At 42.3% G+C, this 17126-nt stretch overlaps 1 protein-coding gene across 2 annotated transcripts in view; it reads left to right on the top strand.

Moving 5' to 3' along the window:
• LOC110488917 (leucine-rich repeat and immunoglobulin-like domain-containing nogo receptor-interacting protein 2) overlaps positions 1-17126 on the top strand; it is a 318223-nt gene that overhangs the window by 132110 nt on the left and 168987 nt on the right. The window contains exon 4 of one of the 2 annotated variants that reach the window (XM_021561382.2): positions 5937-6039. The exons of the other annotated variant lie outside the window; for it this stretch is intronic. The gene's annotated coding sequence lies outside the window, so the exon portion shown is untranslated. The remainder of the gene's footprint in view (positions 1-5936; positions 6040-17126) is intronic. 2 annotated transcript variants of the gene reach the window in all.

Below are 17126 nucleotides of genomic sequence, written 5' to 3'. Positions count from 1 at the left end.
GCCAAAAAAATTCATGGTGGTGTATAACCATACTAAACCACATAACTATCCTAAACTACACAGCTATACTAAAATACATAACTATACTAAAATATAGAAGTATACTAAACACATACAGCATGTATGCAATACGAGTTGTATCTTAAATCATTTTAAGACATCTTATTGAAGTCCTGTGTGTTTAATCTCTTTTGGACCACATCCAGTGAATTCTGCATGTCATTAGTGTGTACAAATACCAGACACCAGGAATATTTGAGTGCTAGAACATTTATGTTAGCTTTCCATAGTCGACCTTTAGTAGCTGTGGTGTGTTGGGCTTTCTCCTAACCGGCAAATGTCTGATATCATCTGTTCAAGATATAGCTGGTAGGCAGTGAGCAAGCAAGAATAGAAATATTTGTCATAACATTGCCCCAAGCTTACCATACAGTGCTTGTCAACATGACAGACCTGAGAGAATGCACAGGAGATAGATTGAACACATGTATAAATAGAACGCAATACGTGTGTAATGTGTGGGTGTGCGTGCGCATACATGGGCGTGTGCTTGCAGGCGCGCACACACACACAAGCTGTCAAGCCAATGAAACGGCGATAATCAAATATCATCCCCCATCTATGTCATTTAGAAGACGATCGAGCAAAATGCTCTTTCGAGGGATTTATGTTTATTTTCCAAACCATTAAAACCACATCAGTCAGGATTGCACATTTATATAGATTCAAAACTGTGACTATAAAATGAATGGGCTGAACACCGATAACGACTAGAGAGAAAAGCAGTGTCTGTCATGCAACATGAATACCATTGAAGCAATAAAACAACAAGCCTGAAGTATACTATTCAAAGGAATGTCATTCCACCTATTCAATAAGGATGCACACAGGACTGAGTGAATTCAACCCAATCCCATATTAGATTGAGTTAGATTGGAAGATGATTTTCTTTCATCTGGAATCCTTAAATCCTTAAAATAGAGGATTGGGAGTCTTTATCAAGGTGATCATGAACATGACTGTGAAGGATAGTACTTCTCCATGTGTATATCTCATGAGAATACCACCTCAGACCTACATATTTCCATCAAAAGCCTGTCAAACCCCAAACACCTTTAATGGTCGGAAGTTGTGTGTAATTAAAAAGTGCGTTACACACCACAGGCTGCTTTCCCCATCTGTTAATCACACAAGAGCTTGTTAAACATGTGCTTTGGCAATATGTTGCCTTCCAATACATTCCACATCAATGAGGATGACTTAGTTGATGCACAGTTTCAACTGATTCATTGTCATTGGGTCTATCTGTTTGCCCAGGTAGAGCCATGATTTCCTTAGAAGAGCATGGGATTGCAAGGGGAGTAACGTTTCCAAGTATTGCACCACCACTTATTTATTTTTTCAGACATTTGTTATTCTCCCCAATTAATTATGATATTCTCTAATGAACGCTGAGTTTGTTTTTGCCCTCGTTATTATTCTATGTGATAACAGGAACTTTAGTTCCCTCCGAGGATATTAACAGAGGACCACCGGTATTTTGTTCCATAATTTGGAGAGGCACAAAGCAGGCTGGCAGGGTGAGCTCCTTTATTCCATTATAATGCTGTTACTGTTATAATGCAGGCACCTTTCACACATGACATTAGTTTGTTCAAATCCATTTAACATTCTACAAAGTCATGATGCATTCCTAATACGGCAAACATTGTATTCAAAATGCAATTTTCGACATAACTGTTTGTTGTCTGTTATTGGTGAAATTCCAATACATGGTCAGTCTAAATCATCTTTGAAGACGTTCCATTTTTGTTTTGATCAAATATTTTTTTCAGACAGTAATTGGGCAATTGAGCAACAGTAGGCTACATTGACTACCCAATCAATGGTATTTTTTCCCTAAATCTTTAAATATTCTAGTTATGTTCTCTCTTTTATTAACAAAGAACAGTGCGTACGAATAACATGGTGACCAGAGCAATGCAACCCCATTAGTCTTCATGAAAATGTATCATGATGTACAAAAACAAAAGTTTAAGCAAAGGTGATATCCCACAGAAACAACATCACACTTAGGCTTAATGCTATGACGTTCATATTAATTACCCACTCCTGATAAATGACGTTGGATATCCACTTGGATGTTTATGTGCTCATTTATCAACATGTCAGCCTGCTGTTGACTCAATGCTTTGTGCATATTTAATGTTGAATATACTCTGGTAAAGTTATGTTTTTGGAATTTTGTCGGTTGTTCCTGAAAAGTAATAGGGTACTAAATCAGCAATTGATTGGAATAAGCAGTAAAGCAAAAGTAGTTCAGATTCCTATTTCATGTCAGTTAAAAATATGGTGCAAGAGCTGTCAAAGTCAGCCACTCTGACAGAGAAGCTTTGTCAACTGGGATAATATATTCTTGCTTTTGGAGATTTTCCAAGGCCATGTTGTGAGAGATGTGGCAGTTTTGTCATTGAAAGTACACAGTCTTCCTAGCAAGGGGGAAGGATCAATTTCCTTCGAATATAACAAGAATAGCACATCGGCCACTTTTTTACAAAGACTTCTCCATCCATGCAACACAGCATAGCCCTGTTCTAGCCGCAAACCTTCAGGGAATTATTCTGAGTGTTGGGTCTGTGGTTACTAGGGTCAGAACACATTGGAGTGCTATGCATTTAAGCAGTGCTGCTTCTGCAATCCAACTCAGTTGTACAGTATGTGCTGCTGCAGTTAAAGAAGCGTTCATTATCTTGTTCGAGTTGATGCCAATTGTCCTTATCTCTGTGAAGAACACGATGGCAGTGCATTCTGATTGCGGTGATTCACTCTTGAAAATTAGTGGCATTTCTCTTAATGCAAGACTTGCTTCCAGCAACAAAAGCATGTTAAGCATTTTTTTGTCTGGCCAGCCCTTCATTTTAAGTGGCTTCGCCCACGCAGCCATCTTAGAGCAAAGGGATTGGACGGTTGTTGCCAAGCAAATGCAATGAGGCAAATCTATGGAGGGGGAGGTTCATGGAGGAGAAATCTGCTTGTGATGTCTTTACCAGCTGTGTACATTCGAACAAGAGAGACTGAATTGAGCTGGTTTGAAGATGCAGAGCAGCGAAACTTGAGCACATCAGCGGACTCCTTGACACATCTCATTATCTCAATAGCATAAATGCCAAGTTTGGGAGAGACTTGGCGGGGGCCAAACACCTCGCTGTGCAATTATCTCCTTATATGTTGTCATGCGCTCTTGTGGAAGGTAACCACACGGCAACCACTGTACAACAAACGGGGTTTGACAAACAAACATGCAACTGACACCTCCAGGCTCCCCCTCTATTTATCTTTCCATGCTATTAACCTCTTCCTATGTTGCTAACAAACTGGTTGGATGATTGGCTCCGTGTAATATAGGCCTACAGTTTCCAGCGTTCATTGTTTCTCACCTCAGTTTTTCTTGTATGCCGTTCCTTACCCCGGTTATCTTAATTTCAGTCACTTCTTACTAACACAGAGTATGACGTGCAGTGTGCACTCTCGACTTACTGTATCAGACCCTGCTGTTACCCTCTGTGCCGTTCCCCACATTGAGACACATTTTGTGGACTGAAAGCCCACATATTTGGCAGAGTTCCAGCTCCACCACAAAGGCAGGCCATGCTGGATGTCCCTGTGTTTCAGGGAGACTTTGAAATGGCAGGCGGTAGTAGAATGCCCTGTAAACGGTGACAATTTTAGGACATTTATTGTTTGATACATTTTTCAGCATGTTGGATGCAGTTTTTGTAGGATATTGATTTTTGGAAGTTATAATCTCTAACGTTGAATGGATGTCCTAAAATGGACACCATACTTACGTATCCAAATTATCAGTTAGTTTATCCATTCACTTTTTTTTTTTTTTTTTGCAGAATCAAAAATTCCCACATATTTTCCGCTTATAAAATTTGACCAATCACCACACTATTTCCGCATAAAACAGTCAAATCATTGCAGTATTATCGCATAAAACTGACCCATCACTGCAGTAAAAAAAAGAGGGCTCGCAATTTCAACCAGTCACTGCACATTTGGGGTGGCAGGGTAGCCTAGTGGTTTGAGCGTTGGACTAGTAACCGAAAGGTTGCAAGTTCAAGTCCCCAAGCTGACAAGGTACAAATCTGCTGTTCTGCCCCTGTTCTGCCCCACTGTTTCTAGGCCGTCATTGAAAATAGGAATTTGTTCTTAACTAACTTGCCTAGTTAAATAAAGGTATAACATTTTATGCATCATATCATTAAATCAAGCCACGTGTAAAAAAAAAACGTAAGCACATTTTTTGCTACAAATTGGGCAACATCCTTGCATATTGCCATATTGCCAAATGTCAGAATTGCAGCAGCTAAATCCTAGAGGGACTGACCAGTATGTGGGTGATTACCTCCATGGCATTCAGATGGCCAAGGATGCTGCTAGGCAGACGAGCTAAGGCCTTCGTCCAGCTTCAGGTCTGGCATGGGCTGCCCACTTTCTCATGCTCAGGACCCTGTTTCTCCTGCCACCCACTGGGATCCAGTCAGACACTGTAATCAGAGAGGCCCATGGAAAGTCTGCTGGAGGTGAAATGTCTCCGGGGGCTGTCATTACTCAGTCCACAGATGGTAAAATGCCTGTTTTGTGATCGGACCAAGAACATCTAGACAAAATGGAAGCCAATCATTCTGAGCATACAATCATGAAAAAGAGAAAGGGGTTGTACAGCAGAACATGAACCTTTTCTCTGTTAAAATCAATTAGGATTGTTGTGAATATCCAGAGGAGATAATGACAGAGATGCTAATGATTTTGCCGACTTCTAATTATTCAGGTAGAATATTAGAAAACAGAGACAATTATGTTAACAATCAGACAAATCTGAATAATTTTGTAACAAGTTCTCCATAACATTGTAAAATATTGTATAAGAGGTTGCCTTATGTTTTCAAACCAATTATATAATTTACACAGCCCTTCTATGAAAATATGAATATTTCTCTGTCTCTTCTTCTCTCGCTCTCTCTCTCTCTCTCTCTCTCTCTCTCTCTCTCTCTCTCTCTCTATCTCTCTCTCTCTCTCTCATTCTCACACATACACACAGACAAAATCTATCAAATTAAAATGAGCCCAGCTCAACAATGTTAATATAATACGTGCAATATGGATACAGTGGTTGTGAATCGACAGATTGAATCTGTTTGGGCTGGAGATTAATGGTGCGTTGTTTCCACGTCATTTCAATTAAATTATGTTGAACCGATGTGGAATAGACGTTGAATTGACATCTGTGCCCAGTGGGTCTCTTGTTTAGGTAATTACATACAGCATTAGCAACAATGGCTTGCAACAGTGCTGAAAGCACACATCATCTGGCAGCTAAAAGAAGACATGGAGGGAGAGACACTGCACTTAAATATGTGTCCCAAATGGTACCCTATTGCGAAAGTAGTGCATTTATGTTGACCAGGGCCCATAGAGTAGTATTGCACTATATAGGAAATAAGGTGCCATTTAGTACGAAGCCGAAACATGTGACCATTAACGATGTCAATGCAGCAGGGTATTTTACTTCCAACACCCTGGGAAACGTGTGTTTGTATCCCGCTCAGGAATGTATCAAGATCTGTCCACTAAATGAGAATAGGTATTTACTAAACAGGCGAGACTAACTAGATAGCAACTTCACCAAATAACGTATGGGAATTGAGCCAAGGTTGCCGTTGATGGAAATGGAAACCCAGCAATCTCGTACAACAGTGGAACAAGCTATGTTTACTTACATTTTACAATTTGATCCGGTATACTGCAAGCTTAGATTATTTCTGCTTGCTGGTGACAATGGTGAACTGATGCCAATTGTGTACAGGCTGTTCAATTGGCATATATTGAAGTTATGCTCAATTCTGATCTTTTCTTAACTTTTTCCACAGTTGGAGGGTAGAAGTAGCACAGAGACAGTGTTGTCCTGTCCAAAGGTGATTCTCTTCTCTGCTCTTGTGTGAAATACAGAACCTCAGAGATCAATCAGCTACAGTAAGTTGCATGCCACGACCTAGATGTACTACTCATTCCAATACAATGATCTCCCATCATTACTGTGGGATTATCTTTATCTCACTTCTACGCATGCAAACACAGCTTCTGTTGTACTGTACTGTACTGTAAATATCAATTCAATCGATAGGAGCAGCCCAGGGGAGGCATCATGCCAATTAAGAATTTCAAGACATCCTTGTAGCAATCACACGTTTGTTCGTTGCTGTTGTTGACAACATCAAATTGGCATCATTCCTATCGACAGAGACGCGTGACAGTAATGATAGATGATAGATAACAGCGACGACAGCCAAGGAGCAAATAACGTCTCGCCTCTATGTCAACTATATTTAGATGACAGGACCTGAGAGAGAGCAAATCCCTTATCTAGGTAGGACTCAGATGTGGTGCGAGAGTAGAGAGAGTAGAGACGTAGGGTTTTATTTAACAAAGACTAGGTCTAGGGGCTTCCAGGGGTCTTAAGTCTGGGGACTCGTAGGGCCACCAGGGTCGTCTCCTGGCTCGTCTGATGTGCTATTCTTAACTATCCCTCTTCGGTTCATTATTTATTTGCTCCATTGAACCTGCTTAACCTCGGTGCCCTTTAAAAGGAAGAGATTTAGGAAGGGCCCGGGAATCCGCAGGGACCACAGCCCAAGAGAGCCATAGAGGTTCACATCTCACTTCTTTTAAGTCATCAAGAGAAATTACTCAAACTCCCCAACCTGGAATTTTGCGTAATGTCTAATCCAGATCACATGATAAAAGGTGCAATGTTGTTGAATGGCTGCTTGAAGGATGAGGCTGAAAAAACAGGGCAGTTATGGAGACCAAGTTTGCACACAAGATTAGGTATTTTTTTAATTCCCAGTGTTCTATTGTTAGACGGCATTTAATTATTGTTTTGATTTACTTGCCTTCTGTATTTAATAGATGGATTCAATGGATGCAATAATCCTAACCAAACCATGGCCATGAAATCATCAGCTCCAGAGGATGGTGAATGTCATTAAGTGTGCTGTTGCAGTCATTCTTAAGGCAGTGCTTGACTAAAATGACATTTATGTCACGGAATATGTCATACCAGGTCATAACACATAATTGAGTCCATGCATTCCAGTAATGCCACTATGATGCCAATGCAGGAGCTACATCGAGGAAAGTGGCACCAACTGTGAAAGCTATTTGGCACTAGTTAGACTGCCATTTAGAAATTAGCTGGGTCATCATTAGCTAATTGCTAGAGGGTCTAATACGGTCTACAAGTTCACAGATGAGTGCTACACATGAGTCCTGTAGTATTTCTGAACTCACAATAAGGATATTTTAATAAATTAAAACAATAATTTCCTTGAGCAAAGCTTGCACAAGAGCCTACATCGAATGAATATTTCCAAGCGTATTATTTTCTAAGTACACTGTTTAGAGATAATCTAATATCTAAATTGGGGGGAATTATACATTGATTGTGCCAATAACATTAAGAAAAATGGAAGTGTTATATTCAAATATAAATGCCCATTTGATTGTGTCAATTAGTTATTTCATTCTGGTAGGCTGAGTGTTACCTAGTTCCATCCAAATGACAAAGGGAAATGGTCTCAGACTGATAAACCTCAACTCAGGAACACCCGTCAGCCACGTGTCATTGGGCAAATGTGTCTGTTTACTCAAAGTCCTTGAAGAGAGTCTCATGGTCATATTGTCCTGCTGTTGCCATGGCGATGTTAGCTCTGATGGATAGCACAGGGATCATTGTTGTCTACCTTCAGCATCCCTCCTCCCTGACAACATGCTTTGAGAAACAGAGACAAACGGTGCACTCCAGTTTGGGTCTCCGTTGGCGTCAGAAGTTGAAGGACGTATTGGTCTATAAATTCACACCAAACAAGAATAAAGAAAAGAACATGACATTTGAACTAATATTAACTCGCATCAACCCTGAACTAAGTGATTCTCCATTGTGCTGAATATTTGAATAACAAAACATTTAAAAAAAAATCTTAACTACATTATTCATTCAATGACAATCAGCAGGGTTTGGCTCGGCAATGAAAGGAAATGCCTTCACATCAAACTGAATAACGGAGTAGCTCTTGAATATTGGGGTCAGCGGTAGATGCCTTTGTGTCCATATAACAGGGGTTTGATTTGGAATTAAAATGTGAAAGAAGAAAAAAGATATGATATTGTGAACATTCCTGTTGCAGGTGGATGTGGAATCAAGCTGTTCTGCTGATGCAGAGCAACACGTTTATGACGCTGCTTGGTGAAACATTTGCATGCACATGCAATATGCCAGCAATTCACACAATGCAATACACACTGAACACCAAGAAGAACCTCCGTGATTAGTCTTTCAGTGTTTTTGCCATTACCGTTGCCAACAAAGTGTTAAAAATAGGAAAAGGAAAGTTGACCGACAAACCCTCTCTCCAAGTCTTTTGTTGTTGTACGGATGGCTTGCTAGGACCTCTCTTATAATCTCTCAGTAAACCATACCTCATGCCGAGCTTGGTGGGTGGTCTGGAACAATCAGGGCGTGACTTAACCTCAAAACAAAACATGCAGTAATGCTCTCTCATCCAGTGTGAGCTGGATCCCCGCTACACTTAAAACAGTGTTTTAAGCCACTATTCAACGGTCTTTTCGAGTAATCATTGAATCGCAGTCTGAATACATTAGGCTTTTCTACAAAAATTGAGGCCTTAATGGTTTACACTTCTATGTCCAATTAAGCATATTTGCTTATAAGTTATGAGAGGAAAATACGTCAGTGTTGAGACACTCCGTCAGTGTTGTGACGCTCCATCAGTGTTGTGGGGCTCCGTCAGTGTTGTGGGGCTCCGTCAGTGTTGAGACGCTCCATCAGTGTTGTGGGGCTCCGTCAGTGTTGAGACGCTCCGTCAGTGTTGTGGGGCTCCGTCAGTGTTGAGACGCTCCGTCAGTGTTGTGGGGCTCCGTCAGTGTTGAGACGCTCCGTCAGTGTTGTGGGGCTCCGTCAGTGTTGAGACGCTCCGTCAGTTTTGTGGGGCTCTGTCAGTGTTGAGACGCTCCATCAGTGTTGTGGGGCTCCGTCAGTGTTGTGACGCTCCGTCAGTGTTGAGACGCTCCGTCAGTGTTGTGACGCTCCATCGGTGTTGTGGGGCTCCGTCAGTGTTGCGGGGATCCATCAGTGTTGTGGGGCTCCGTCAGTGTTGAGACGCTCCATCAGTGTTGTGGGGCTCCGTCAGTGTTGAGACGCTCCATCAGTGTTGAGACGCTCCGTCAGTGTTGTGACGCTCCATCAGTGTTGCGGGGCTCCGTCAGTGTTGTGGGGCTCCATCAGTGTTGCGGGGCTTCGTCACTGTTGTGGGGCACCGTCAGTGTTGCGGGGCTCCGTCAGTGTTGCGGGGCTTCGTCACTGTTGTGGGGCACCGTCAGTGTTGCGGGGCTCCATCAGTGTTGAGACGCTCCATCAGTGTTGCGGGGCTCCGTCAGTGTTGAGACGCTCCATCAGTGTTACGGGCCTCAGTCAGTGTTGAGGAACTCCATCAGTGTTGAGACGCTCCATCAGTGTTGCGGGGCTCCATCAGTGTTGAGACGCTCCATCAGTGTTGCGGGGCTCCATCAGTGTTGAGACGCTCCGTCAGTGTTACAGGCCTCAGTCAGTGTTGAGGAACTCCATCAGTGTTGCAGAGCTCTGTCAGTGTTACGAGCCTCCGTCAGTGTCCAGGTGCTTCGTCAGTGTAGCGGGCCTCCGTCAGTGTTGAGTTGCTCCATCAGTGTTACGGGTCTCCATCAGTGTTGCGGGGCTCCATCAGTGTTGAAGCGCTCCGTCAGTGTTGCGGGGCTCCGTCAGTGTTGCGGGGCTCCATCAGTGTTGCGGGGCTTCGTCACTGTTGTGGCGCCCGTCAGTGTTGCGGGGCTCCATCAGTGTTGCGGGGCTCCATCAGTGTTGCGGGGCTCCGTCAGTGTTGCGGGGCTCCATCAGTGTTGAGACGCTCCATCAGTGTTGTGGTGCTCCATCAGTGTCGTGGGGCTCCGTCAGTGTTGCGGGGCTCCGTCAGTGTTGCGGGGCTCCATCAGTGTTGCGGGGCTCCATCAGTGTTGAGACGCTCCACCAGTGTTGCGGGGCTCCGTCAGTGTTGCGGGGCTCCGTCAGTGTTGCGGGGCTCCATCAGTGTTGAGACGCTCCACCAGTGTTGCGGGGCTCCGTCAGTGTTGAGACGCTCCACCAGTGTTGCGGGGCTCCGTCAGTGTTGAGACGCTCCATCAGTGTTGCGGGGCTCCGTCAGTGCCGTGGGGCTCCATCAGTGTTGAGATGCTCCATCAGTGTCGTGGGGCTCAGTCAGTGTCGTGGGGCTCCATCAGTGTCACGGGGCTCCGTCAGTGCCGTGGGGCTCCGTCAGTGTCGTGGGGCTCCATCAGTGTCACGGGGCTCTGTCAGTGTCATGGGGCTCCATCAGTGTCACGGGGCTCCGTCAGTGTCACGGGGCTCCATCAGTGTCACGGGGCTCCGTCAGTGTCGTGGGGCTCCATCAGTGTCCCGGGGCTCCGTCAGTGTCGTGGGGCTCCATCAGTGTTGCGGGGCTCCAACAGTGTCGTGGAGATCCATCAGTGTTGAGACGCTCCATCAGTGTTGCGGGGCTCCGTCAGTGTCGTGGGGCTCCATCAGTGTTGAGGTGCTCTGTCAGTGTTGCGGATGATAAAGAAAAACAACTCAACAACTCTGATTACAAACCATAACACGGCAATCGAGGCAATTCACAGTCAATTGCCTTCACCATGTAAGTGAGCCTGAATCCAGCTATATCCCTGTTTAGGATAAGCACAGACAACACTAGCAAAGCCTAGCATGACCTTGGGTTCTATGTCTCCATAAGAAACACGTATGGTTAAGTGCACAATAACATCTCCTCCAGAACGTGTACACAAGCTCTTACAACTAACAAATAAAGCATAGATCTCACTGTTCTATTTCTCTCTGTCTAAATATCCACACCCATGTGCCTACAGTAACAAAATGTGAGGTCTTCTTGGTTGGCCTGACAAAAGTACACGCTCATGACAAAATACTTCCAGATGTGAAAGGTTTGATTGTCCATACAACTACAATATAATGTCAGTGTCAACTCGAAGCCCCAAGCCACTCTTCCAGCCCATAAGTTGAACATTGCTGCCAGTTTACGCTGTCCTGATTCCTAAATGAATCGCTTATGTTAATTCAGATGGAAACATTAAATTCTAGTTATTCAATTAAATCAGAATCACGCCCAGATGTTGTGGCCCAGATGCGCTAGCATAGCCACTTAGACACAGACGTTACGCCCACTAGGCTTTAACAACCCTTGATAGCTCCACTGGGGTATGTCCGTAATGTTTACATCTGTCTGTTTACCATTATCTTGAACCATTGTGACTGTGACTACACTGACAGAGCCTTGGTGCAGAAGTAGTGGGTTTCACAATTTGGGTTTAGATCAGGCAATTGTTATGTTGACCTACTTACAGTTGAAGTTGGAAGTTTACATACACCTAGGACAAATACATTTAAACTCAGTTTTTCACAATTCCTGACATTTAATCCTAGTAAAAATTCCCTGTCTTAGGTCAGTTAGGATAACAGCTTTATTTTAAGAACGTGAAATGTCAGAATAATCGTATAAATAATTATTTCTTTCATCTTTTATTTCTTTCATCACATTCCCAGTGGATCAGAAGTTTACATACACTCAATTAGTAGTTGGTAGCATTGCCTTCTCTGAGGTCTGATTTCTTTTGATTTTCCCATGATGTCAAGTAAAGAGGCACTGAGTTTGAAGGTAGGCCTTGAAATACATCCACAGGTACACCTCCAATTGACTCAAATTATGTCAATTAGCCTATCAGAAGTTTCTAAAGCCATGACATTTTCTGGAATTTTCCAAGCTGTTTAAAGGCACAGTCAACTTATTGTATCTTAACTGACCCACTGGAATTGTGACACAGTGAATTATAAGTGAAATAATCTGTCTGTAAACAATTGTTGGAAAAAATGACTTGTGTCATGCACAAAGTAGATGTCCTAACCGACTTGCCAAACTATAGTTTTAATGACTCCAACCAAAGTGTATGTAAATTTCTGACCTCAACAGTGCTTTGCGTTCTTGACTGTCTTTGATTCTTGATGCCAGAAATCTACTGCCTTACGGTGCTTGGAAAGTTCTTTGCACAATGTAACGTCAAAAGAGAGAATAGAATAAGAGGCAGGGTCATAGGCATAATGTGATGACTTGAACTCTATAATACCCTCTGTGCTGTCCAAGGCACTGTGCCAAAAATACTGCCATTCTAATGCTGATTTTATTCATGTATTCATATCATAATCAATGAAAACCAGATTCCCTCATCACACTAGAGCACATTGTTGCACACTGAATGACATGGGATGGAGAGATGGATGAATTGACGGCTAGATGGGGGATGAACAGATAAACTGACAGCTGGATGAAAATATGACAAAACGGTTGATTCAAGGGCATGTATGATTATATTCCACATATCTGTGCGTTTCATAAGAATACGTATTGTAAACAAATCACTCTTCTCTTTGCAATACAAGAGACTGTCATCTGTCATGTACTGTACCTGTACTGGGAAGGAGGAGGAGGGGCATAATACATTGCCCATTCTCCCTTTAATGAGCTTTTTGATAATGTCAGAGGTTGACACAAAGCCATCTCTTTGTCAAATGCCTTCTCACGTTTCCGTCACAAGACAATATGCCTGCCGCGACAACACCTTGTTGTACAGCCCTCCGACTGGCGTTTGATTTCCTTGTCATCTTGCTATGCTTCTGTATAAGCGTTTGGATATCCACGCTCCAGAGTTTCCCTGATATTGCATTGTATTTCCATGATTTATTCCATGACCCCTTCATGATTGTTTCCATATGCATTCAACTCCTCCAATTCATCTGTTGAGATTGTTCTTTCTGCACACAGAAAGAGAGTCAGATGGAACATTGCTGGCAGCAAAAAATGGGTTCTATTGAAATGCTGTTACATTAATTGTTTCTGACAGAGTCAATGCACCATTCTGTGTATCGCTGCACGAGAAAGTCAAATATTTTCAGGGTCGTTTGCTGTGTGTACTTGTACTCACCTAAGTCTAGGTCTCATGCAAATAACGTGCCTGAAACCGAGCAGGAAGTGAGATGTGGTACAATCCTCTCAGGGCTCAGGAAGTTAAATGGCGCACTTGTAGTGCGGCTCATCACAATGCCTCATCTCAAGGACACTCTCATTAGAGGGAAATTAGGTGAAGCGTAGCCCATTAACATTGTAGTAATCCACCAGGATGGATGAGTGAGGCTGCATGTACAGTGCATTTGGAAAGTATTCAGACCCCTTGACTTTTTCCACATTTTGTTAGGTTACAGTATTATTCAAAAATGTATTTAAAAAAAATCCTCAGTATTCGACACACTACATCCAATAATGACAACTCGAAAACAGGGTTTTCTACATTTTTGCTAATGTGTTACAAATAAAAAGCAGAAATATCTTATTTACAGTTGAAGTCGGAAGCTTCCATGCACTTTAGCCAAATACATTTAAACTCAGTTTTTCACAATTCCTGACATTTAATCCCAGTAAAAACTCCCTGTTTTAGGTCAGTTAGTATCACCACTTTATTTTAAGAATGTGAAATGTCAGAATAATAGTAGATAGAATGATTTAATTCAGCTTTTATTTCATCACATTCCCAGTGGGTCAGAAGTTCACATACACTCAATTAGTCTTTGGTAGCATTGCCTTTAAATTGTTTATCTTGGGTCAAACGTTTTCAGTAGCCTTCATCAAGCATCCCACAATAAGTTGGGTGAATTTTGGCCCATTCCTCCTGACAGAGCTGGTGTAACTGAGTCAGGTTTGTAGGCCTCCTGGCTCGCACACGTTTTTTCAGTTCTGCCCACATTTTCTATAGGATTGAGGTCAGTGCTTTGTGATGGCCACTCCAATACCTTGACTTTGTTGTCCTTAAGCCATTTTGCCACAACTTTGGAAGTATGCTTGGGGTCATTGTCCATTTGGACACCCATTTGTGACCAAGCTTTAACTTCCTGACTGATGTCATGAGATGTAGCTTCAATATAGCCACATCATTTTCCTGCCTCTTGATGCCATCTATTTTATGAAGTGTATCAGGCCCTCCAACAGGAAAGCACCCCACAACATGATGCCGCCACCCCCGTGCTTCACGGTTGGGATGGTGTTCTTCGCCTTACAAGCCTCCCCCTAACTCCTCCAAACATAACAATGGTCATTATGGCCAAACAGTTCTATTTTTGTTTCATCAGACCAGAGGACATTTCTCAAAAAAGTAAGATCTTTGTCCCCATGTGCAGTTGCAAACTATAGCCTGGCTTTTGTATGGTGGTTCTGGAGCAGTGGCTTCTTCCCTGCTGAGTGGCCTTTCAGGTTATGTCGATATAGGACTTGTTTTACTGTGGATATAGATACTTTTGTACCTGTTCCCTCCAGCCTCTTCACAAGGTCTTTTGCTGTTGTTCTGGGATTGATTTGCACTTTTCACACCAAGGTATGTTCATCTCTAGGAGACAGAACGCATCTTCTTCCTGAGCGGTATGTCGTCCCATAATGTTTATAGTTGCGTACTATTGTTTGTACAGATGAAGTTTAGTCCAAGTCGGATGTTATGTACTATATTTATTGAATATTATATGGACATTATAATGGCCAATTTGGTTGCTATCAATTAGCTTAATTTCTCACATATCGAATTATACTTTAACAAAATAACGTTGCAGGAATACTAATCATATCTGTTTCTAACAACATAAATGTTATCAGAACAATCTGAGATGCTGGTTGTCTTAATGCTCTTTCTTGTGCTTTTTTTGTGGTGTAACGACACAATAGGCATTTTAGGAGAGTGAAGAAAAGGGTTATCGAGCAAGCTCCTAATTGCCAGGAAGAAAATGCACAAGAACGAGAGACTGAGGGGAGAGCGAGAGGGTCAGTGTGGTGGGGGTGCCGTCTCTCAAAACTCTACTCAGGTGACCCACACAGTTCCTTGTTTGAGAGGTCGGAGGCTGGCCAGGACACTTTGGAGCCGCATCAAAGGCAGAGGATGAGAAGGAGCCTCGGTGGATGCTGATCTTTAAAATGTTTAAATTAAACATGGAGATGGGGCTCATTGCAAAGACAGAGAAGAAAAAACAGGAGAATCCCTGTGATAGGTTAGGCAGAACCATAGAGGGTTACTGGGAAAGGTGGCACAGGGTTCAAGTTTGTGTTGAATGTGTTTGGAAAGTTTTGTTTCTGTGATTGTGTTACAGACTTGCATTTACTGTTCTTGGTACTATAAGTAATTTATATCCTAAACGAGATTAGTACAACTGACTTATCCAGGGTTGTAAAGTACTTTAAAGTACTACTTTAGTAGTTTTTTTGGGCTATCTGTACTTTACTATTCATGTTTACTATTCACTTCCTTTCTAAAGAAAAGTATGTACTTTTTACTCCATACATTTTCCGTGACACCAAAAAGTACTCGTTTTATTATGATTTTTACTTTTACTTTTGATACTTAAGTATGTTTAAGCAATTAAAACCAAATACTTTTAGACTTTTAGACCCAGAAATTTTACTGGGTGAAATTTATACTTGAGTCATTTTATATTGAGGTATCTTTACTTTTACTCAAGTATGACAATTGGGTACTTTTCCCACCACTCGTAATATAACCAAGAAATTAAGGACCTGTTACTCCATGTCTCCATATACGACTTTGCAAAATAAAGTTATTCTCGTGCACTTCAGATATACTTTACTTATCTTAGAAATCGAATCAAATCATATTTTATTTGTCACGTGCGCCAAATTAGGAGACAGACCTTACAGTGAAATGCTTACTTACAAGGCCTTAACCAACAATGCAGTTTAAGAAAAACAAGTGTTAAGTAAAAAATAGATAAGTACATCTTTTTTTTAAAGAGCAGCAGGTCTATTCACATGTGGAAATGACATGGGCTGCATTTGATCCTATGTTTACATTTCTGTCGGTGGCCCTCTCTTTGATGGCATGCACATCTTACTGAGTGGGACTTTCAGGAGCTGTAATTGGAATGTCAAATTTCTGGTTTTGGGAAATATATAAGGGTCTGTGATCTTTTCTAAAATACAGAATTACAATGTGCAGCTCGAAATGTTAATGCCATTACTCAAACCCACCATCAAATATTTACACTGAGACCATGCCCCAGGAATACCTAACATGATGACTCCTTGCTGTCCCCAGTCCACCTGACTGTGCTGCTGCTCCAGTTTCAACTGTTCTGCCTTATTATTATTTGACAATGCTGGTCATTTATGAACATTTGAACATCTTGACCATGTTCTGTTATAATCTCCACCCGGCACAGCCAGAAGAGGACTGGCCACCCCACATAGCCTGGTTCCTCTCTAGGTTTCTTCCTAGGTTTTGGCCTTTCTAGGGAGTTTTTCCTAGCCACCTGCATTGCTTGCTGTTTGGGGTTTTAGGCTGGGTTTCTGTACAGCACTTTGAGATATCAGCTGATGTACGAAGGGCTATGTAAATAAATTTGATTTGATTTGATATACCAAACATTATGAACACCTTCCTAATATTAAGTTGCACCCCCCCCCCCCCCCCCCCCACACACACTTTTTTTTGTCAGAATATGGACTCTACAAGGTGTCGAAAGCATTCCAAGGTAATGCTGGCCCATATTGACTCCAGTGCTTCCCACTGTTGTGTCAAGCTGGCTGGATGTCATTTGGGTGGAGCATGAAAAACCTAGCAGCATTGCATCTGGCACCTACTACCATACCCCATTCAAAGGCACGTATATATTTTGTGTTGCCCATTCCCCCTCTGAAAGGCACCCACACAATCCATCTCTCAATTGGCTTAACAATCCTGTCTCCTCCCTTTCATCTACACTGATTGAAGTTGATTTAACAAGTGACATCAATAAGTGATCATAGCTTTCACCTAGATTCACATGGTTAGCCTATGCCATGTTCTTAATGTTTTGTACACTCAGTGTATAAGGTTTTGTGCATACAGTAATT

The sequence above is a fragment of the Oncorhynchus mykiss genome, chromosome 14, assembly GCF_013265735.2.
Source record: "Oncorhynchus mykiss isolate Arlee chromosome 14, USDA_OmykA_1.1, whole genome shotgun sequence".
NCBI lineage: Eukaryota > Metazoa > Chordata > Actinopteri > Salmoniformes > Salmonidae > Oncorhynchus > Oncorhynchus mykiss.
The sequence above is the reverse complement of the archived record's forward strand: the minus strand, read 5'-3'. Positions and strand labels throughout refer to the sequence as shown.